The 6,925-nt window shown below is 37.7% G+C and overlaps 1 pseudogene; it reads right to left on the bottom strand.

The window, feature by feature from the left end:
- Positions 1-718: 718 nt before the first annotated feature.
- LOC149435982 (up-regulator of cell proliferation pseudogene) lies at positions 719-6,262 on the bottom strand (annotated as a pseudogene).
- Between the last annotated feature and the right edge of the window lie 663 nt (positions 6,263-6,925).

Genomic DNA, 6,925 nt, shown 5'->3' on the forward strand with positions numbered 1-6,925 from the left:
TAGCTGTGGCCAAATCACAGCTAAGCACAAAAAAAAAAAAAAAAAAAAAAACCCTGAATGAATCAATTTCATTCAGGTAAATGCTTGCTTATAGTAAAGTAATTCTTTGCTATAAGCAAATTGTGTAAAAAAAAATAAAAATACTGATCACTTCCCCAAAGTAGTACAATGTTACTATGGTAACATTGTACTACTTTGGTCATAGTAAAATATGAAAATAATCTTTAAAAAAATAAAAAAAAATGTAATAAAAAATTAAAAATAATAAAAAAATAAAAAAAATAAAAAAAATATATATTTTTTTTTCATACTGTCACCAGTCAGTGTCCCTGATCACCGCCATGCCAGTTATATGATGATGCTGTACTGCACTGGTGACAGTATGTAAAAAAAAAAATAGTGAAAATAATTTTTTTAATTTTTTAATTTTCAAAAAAATTATGACAAAAAAAATACAAATTCAAAAAACTTGCCATGCCTGTTATGAAGTACGTCGGACTGTCTACTCTGCAAAAAGGGGTCATTTGGGGATATCTGTACTGTTCTGACATAATTGGACCTCAAGAAATTAGATTGGCCGTCAGTACATCAGGATTGATCAATTTTCAGATCTATACCATAGTTTGTGAACTCTATAACTTTCCTACAAACTAAATAATACATCCTAATTTGGGTTATTTTCACCAAAGACATGTAGCAGAATACATCTCGGCCTAAATTTATGAAGAACAATTATTTATTTGTAAACTTTTATAACAGAAACAAAGAAAAACGTGGGTTTTTTTCAAAATTTTTGGTCTTTTTTTGTTAATTTAGCAAAAAATAAAAACCCCCAGCGGTGATTAAATACCACCAAAAGAAAGCTCTAGTTGTGTGAAGAAAATTATAACATTTTAGTTTGGGTACAATGTTGTATGACCGCGCAATTGTCATTCAAAGTGTGAGAGCGCTGAAACGTGAAAAATGGCCTGTACAGGAAGGTGTAAAATTGCACGGTATTGAAACGGTTAAACATACAAAAATGGCTCCCCAGCACATGGCTTTCATAACAGATGTGCTAGTGTGAATCCACTTAAACAAACCAAACAAAAACAAAAAAAAAATTTGGATAAAGTTGTGAAATAAAGTTGTTGTAAACCCTTACATATACCCAGTGAGGTGACTGGCCTCAGGTGATACACAGAGAATAAATACATTCTTCTACTTAAGTTGTGCCTGTTTATCTGCAGTCTTCTCTTCTCTACATCTGTTGAAAGTCCAGAAAGCAGAGCTCAGTGAGCTCAATCACAGGTGGTGTGCTGAGATCCCTCTCCAGCCCACATTTTATCTCTTGGTGTCAGGAAAACTTGTCAGAAGTAATTCATCTTGATAACAGAAGAACGAGGCAGCAGACAGAAAGTCCTCCTAACTGGGACAAGAACACACTATATATGTCTTGTTCATATTTCAAGTCTGTGGTTTACAACTACTTTAAATCACAATGGTATGTCTGTTAGCAAATCAATCTGAAGATAAAATCTGAACCTGAAGTTGAAGACATTGGGGACTTTTCTTCTTGGCTTTAGTCATTGAACATTTGCTTTAGGCTATCAAAGGCTTTTTCTTTGGTTATAGCCCTCCAGCCATCTGGTAGCTTTGCTGGCTTTCCGTTATATTTCTCAGCAAACTGCTCATTAAACTCCACAAAAATGTATTTCCAGTAAACTGAGGCTGTGAGACTGGCATCTGGTTGGATGGCCCAATCTGGATAATACTTTGTATAGTCTTTGAATGGGTGCCATTGACCTTCTGTTTTTGAATTCTGAAAATGAGTATCAGATACAACTGCTGTTGTGCATATGTCAGTACTCAAGGTTCTATCTGTGAGCCAACGGTATCCTCCCAGTCCTTCTGGTCTATGGATATTAGCAAAGTGTTTATGGCCATCACCTCCAGCTTCACAGGGTACTTTACAGAATGGACACTGCTCCCCACAGCCAACAACCTGCTTGTGCAATCTATCATGAGGCTTTATTGTCAACCTGGAAAGCAAAGATTTTATATTCATATACTGGAGCTCTGAGAAGATCTGGTCTTCTGTATTTTTGAGGAACTGCTCAATGTCCGATGAGAACTGAGCAACAGCAGCGTTGTTCTGGAAAGTGACCGCCTGTATTTCATTTGGGGAAATCACTAAATCGCATTTAAGGTCCTCACACACGCTTTTCAAAAAATCTGCGATAGATGAACTTGAAAGACATTTTTCTAATATAAGAACATTTCTTACTTTTCTGTTTAATTCAGAGATAATGTTTTCCAGGAGTGGTTTTAATGGTTCTGAGTTTGCATATTTATTTTCAATGTAACTAAGGATCCAGGCTTCTGTATAATTCTTATACGATTCAATAAACATGTGATATTTCTGAAATGACATTTCCTTCAGCAGCTCCTTCATTAGAAAACTTTGAAAAAAGCTTCTGGAGCAGAAAAGCATTTTGTCTGAAGTTATTATGTCGGTCACCATTTCCTTTCCAAGATGCTTAAAAACATGGTCAGTTATTGCTGGTTTAAGACATCTCTCACAAAATTCTTTGGCTTTGGTCTGACTCATGTCTTTTTCGTGAAATGTGTTGACAAATGTTTCTAAATACTGAGGCTTTACTTTCTCCAGACAAAGTTTTGGATCGTTCTCTATAATGAAATTGTTATGCATCTTCTGAAACTCCTTGGATGCTTTTCCAAGAATGTGCTGCTTGATACCCAACTCAAAATCTAAAGAGTAATGAAGACTTTTTCTCTGTTGGGAAAGCTCTTCATTGATCATGTGGAGTAATCCCTGGCAGTAGGTGTCATTATAATCCTCCATGAGGTCCACCCTCTCTCGGACATAGGTGTCACACTGTCCTATTAGAGAGTCAGCAAATTCTTTTAACTTGTCATAAGGCTCATTTTTTCCTGACCAGAGTTTATTTAAGGCCCATGCAATATATCCAGTCTCAATATATTTGTCATGCATTGTGAAATTAGCTTGTACACCAAAGTTTACATTTTTTATTTTCATTAATTCTTGATTTACAGCTGATCCTTTGCTACCCATGTCATTTTGCAAGTGGTTAAGCAGAGATGTGCTGACATTGTGTTTTGTTAATTTCTCTATCTGTAGACCATCCAGTGTCCTTTCCCACATCCACTCAAATTCCTGATGTAGATCTTCATCACTCAGCTTCTGCTTTTTCTCTCGACACCTCTCAAGGAGATCAGTGATTTTAACTTCAATTGATTTCTGATAACTGCTCTGCATCTCCTGAATCTTAAATTTTCCTTTCCGGATAGAAACAGCCTCATCACACTTTATAAGAGCATTTCTTTGTACTTCTTTTCCCAGGGAATCTATGCTCAAAACAAAATCTTGTTTGTAACGTTCTACAAGATGAACCTTTTCATTTTTATTTTCAAAATAGCATTCTAGCAATTCTGACATCTTGTTTTTTTCATTATTTAACAAACTGTTGAGTTGCTGTGTAAATCTTGAGCGCAGTTCCTCATTTAAATTTTTTTCTGACTGATTCCTAATGTCTGTCTCCGTCTGGATCATCCAATCATGGACGGCTTTTTGGAAATCCCATTCCCACTGTGAGAATTGTATACACAGTTTATTATAGGCTTCTGCCACCAGGCTGTTTTTGAAACTGAAGATGAATTTCTCATGTTTGACAGCGCTCCATAAACTTTCTATCCATGTTAAAAATTCAGGAATATTTACAGGATTGTGCAGCGAGTCATTGCTTGACATGAATCCTAATAAGTATTTTTTCAATTCATTTACATGCTCACTGTACCCAGAATTTACTGGAGCCATTGGTGGGACCCCAAGCCAGAGTCCAGGAATGTACCAATTGTCTTTTTCCAGATTGTAATCCATCACATCACTGAAAATTTTGATCTCACTTTTCCTTTCCATCTCTGCAGCTACTTTTGTCATTTCATTCAGATGTTCCAGAAGTTTCTTCCTGTCTCTCATGTTCTTGTCATGAGCAGACACATCACTCACATTCTGATGTACAAACTGGCAGTTGGGTCTCTTTCCTATTTCTTTCATTCTAAGAAAAGCATGAACTATAATCTGTAAGATATCCTTCATTTCTGTTGTATTCTCCATTGACATATTGATTATAGTGATATCACTCAACCCAACCACTAGTGTGGCCAGTTCATTGTCATGTTCATAACTGCCCTCCAAGGAAGCCAACTCTGGAGCTTTCAGCCCCTCAGTGTCAATCACCAGGATGAAGTCACAGCGCAGCTCCTTCTGGAAGTTCTCTTTCACATTAAGAAGAGTCATGAAGGCTCCTCGTGTGCATCTTCCACTGGCCACTGGGAACTGCAGACCAAACATGGTGTTGAGAAGAGTGGATTTTCCTGTACTCTGCACTCCCAGCACCGTGATTACTCTCATTCTGCATTTTCCCCCTGTTTTGGTGTCCAGCTCCTGTAGAACATCAGTTATCCACCGTAGGGGAATGTTGGAGGCATCTCCATCTATTAGCTCCAATGGGAAACCATTCAACAAGAGATCGGCAGCAATTCCTGGCAGTCCAGCAAATTGTCTTTGGCTTTTATGTATTTTGTTTTCTTTAGCCATGGAACATTCAGCTTCATAAAACTGTCCCATCTCACGTAGGAAATGTTCAATTCCTAAAGAACTGTCAGAGATTTTCTGGTCTATCTGTCTGAGTTCTTCCTTATTGATTAAGATATTGTTACATTTTTCTTTGTAATAAGTTTGAAGATTAGAAAGATGATTTCTAGCAATTGAATCAAGTTCAAATTTCATCCATTTCAGAAAATATTGTTTCTCAATCTCAGACAAATCAGTGATTGCATCAATAAAGAGCATCAAACCATTGGGCAGATCTTGGTTATATTGTTCCTCACGCAGTGAAATACATTTCTTCATCAGTTCATCTTGATAATGTTGAGTGTCTTTACCACCTTGCTTTGTCATTCTGCAAAGTTCCTTTTCCACATTAGATAGCTGTCTCCAGAGATCTCCCTGTAACTTCATAGTGATGTTCTTATACTCAGACACGTTTGTTATTTCTTCCGTAATTTTCCTGGCAAGTTTCCTGGCCTTCTGACATTCAGGAACTCTCTCATCCACTTGGATGTCCAATCCATGAATTTCTTTCTCAAGGTCTCTCATATTATTTACTTGTGGCTTACTCTTTAAGAAACAAACAATACTACTTTGTAATTTTTTTACAAAGGCTGCCTCATTCACTGTGCCTGCATGTATTATCACATTTGATTTGTTCATCTTTAGCACTGGCATTAGGTTTTCAAGGGTCTTCAGTTTCTGTGTGTTCACAGTTTTGCCAGGACTGGGAGTAACAATGAAGTAATACTGGGTGTCAGTGGTAGGGCAGGATGATAGCAATCTGAATTCTCTCTCAGAAATATGCTCAATGAATATAAACACAGCTGATGAAATTCTTGTCAGAAACATGAACTGGTCCCTGTTGGTCTCCAAGTCTCCTCGTAGGTTGGTCACTGCGATGGGTTCTGGGAAAACATCAGACTTACCACAGGGAAAATACCAGGAAACTTCTACCAGTCCATCAGATATTTCCCTCTTAATGTTTCCTCCCTCCATATTGTCATGTATGAAGAAGTTATTATGTAGCTGACGTGGATTAAGAACTTGGTTCAGGATTTTGGATTTGGATAATTTGTTTTTTCCAAGTCTGACAAATGAGAAGATTGGCATGGAAGTATTGACCACATTTTCTTCTCTGAACCCTTTACTGTCCGCTAATGACTGAGGTCTCCACTTCTTCACTATGTCTCTCATTGCCCAAAGCATGAGGGTGCAGTGAGACCCGTCACCAGAAGGGAGCAGCAGAGGGGCAGCAAACTGACACATGGACAATTTGGTTACAATCTCTTGTTGCAGAAAACTGTCTGAGCAATGCAGGAGAAGACACAGGACATCCAGGGGGTTAATGGAGGCAGATGGATTATCACCTGGAACCAAAGAAGCATTCATTGATTTGTCATCATTATCACAATTTTCATTTACATTTACATCAGTAGACTGATCTTTCTCAACAAGAATGTCTCTTGCAGTCCTATTTAGTGCCATGAGTTTTCTTAAGTAATTCCAGGGAAGATCCTCTGTAGTTGTAGATGTTTTGTCATGTATATTCTCTAAGCCAATACTCAGGATATCCCTTAGAGTCAATTTTGAAGTCAGGTAATGTTCCATATTCATTCCCTTTGCAAGCTGATGTAAGTTTCTTTTTCCTGAAGGAAGTTCTGTAAGAAAAGACATTTTTAATTTTTTTTAATGTCTCTATTTTAATCGGTCTACAAGTAAAATTTAAATCATCTGGAAAACACGGCATAATCAAAAGCACTACTAGAACCATAACAGGCCATGCAAGGGCAGGAGGGCTTGTTTTATGTATGAATAGAGATAGATGAAAATGTTCAAGTGTTATATTCCTCAGTGGCAGTGAATATACATCTGATTTCCGGCTTCGGGGATGTGAAATGCTTTCTACTTCTCTGTGTATTTATCTAACTATCCTAGCCAGCTTAGTTCTGGCTGAGCACAAAAAAGAAACCCCTTCCCTAGAGTACCCGGCACAGACCGAGGACATCACTTTGTTCAAGTAGAAAGTTGAGCCTCACAGTAGTCCTGTCTCCACTGGAAGTCCATTAAGTGCCATATTCAGACTGAAGGCCCCCAGCTTGTGTTCCAATCACACATGATAAAGCCTATAATTGGGGCTTACTGTATATAAATGCATTATAAACGTCCTTACCTTTGTCCACCATTGTGAAAGGAGTTTACCTAGGGGCAAATTATAGACCATGTTTAACCCCTCGCCTACAGGGCACTTATACCCCCTTCCTGTCCAGGCCAATTTTCAGCTTTAAGCGC

The sequence above is a fragment of the Staurois parvus genome, unplaced genomic scaffold (genome assembly GCF_062004578.1).
Source record: "Staurois parvus isolate SC_StPar_1 unplaced genomic scaffold, SC_StPar_1.0 ptg001435l, whole genome shotgun sequence".
NCBI lineage: Eukaryota > Metazoa > Chordata > Amphibia > Anura > Ranidae > Staurois > Staurois parvus.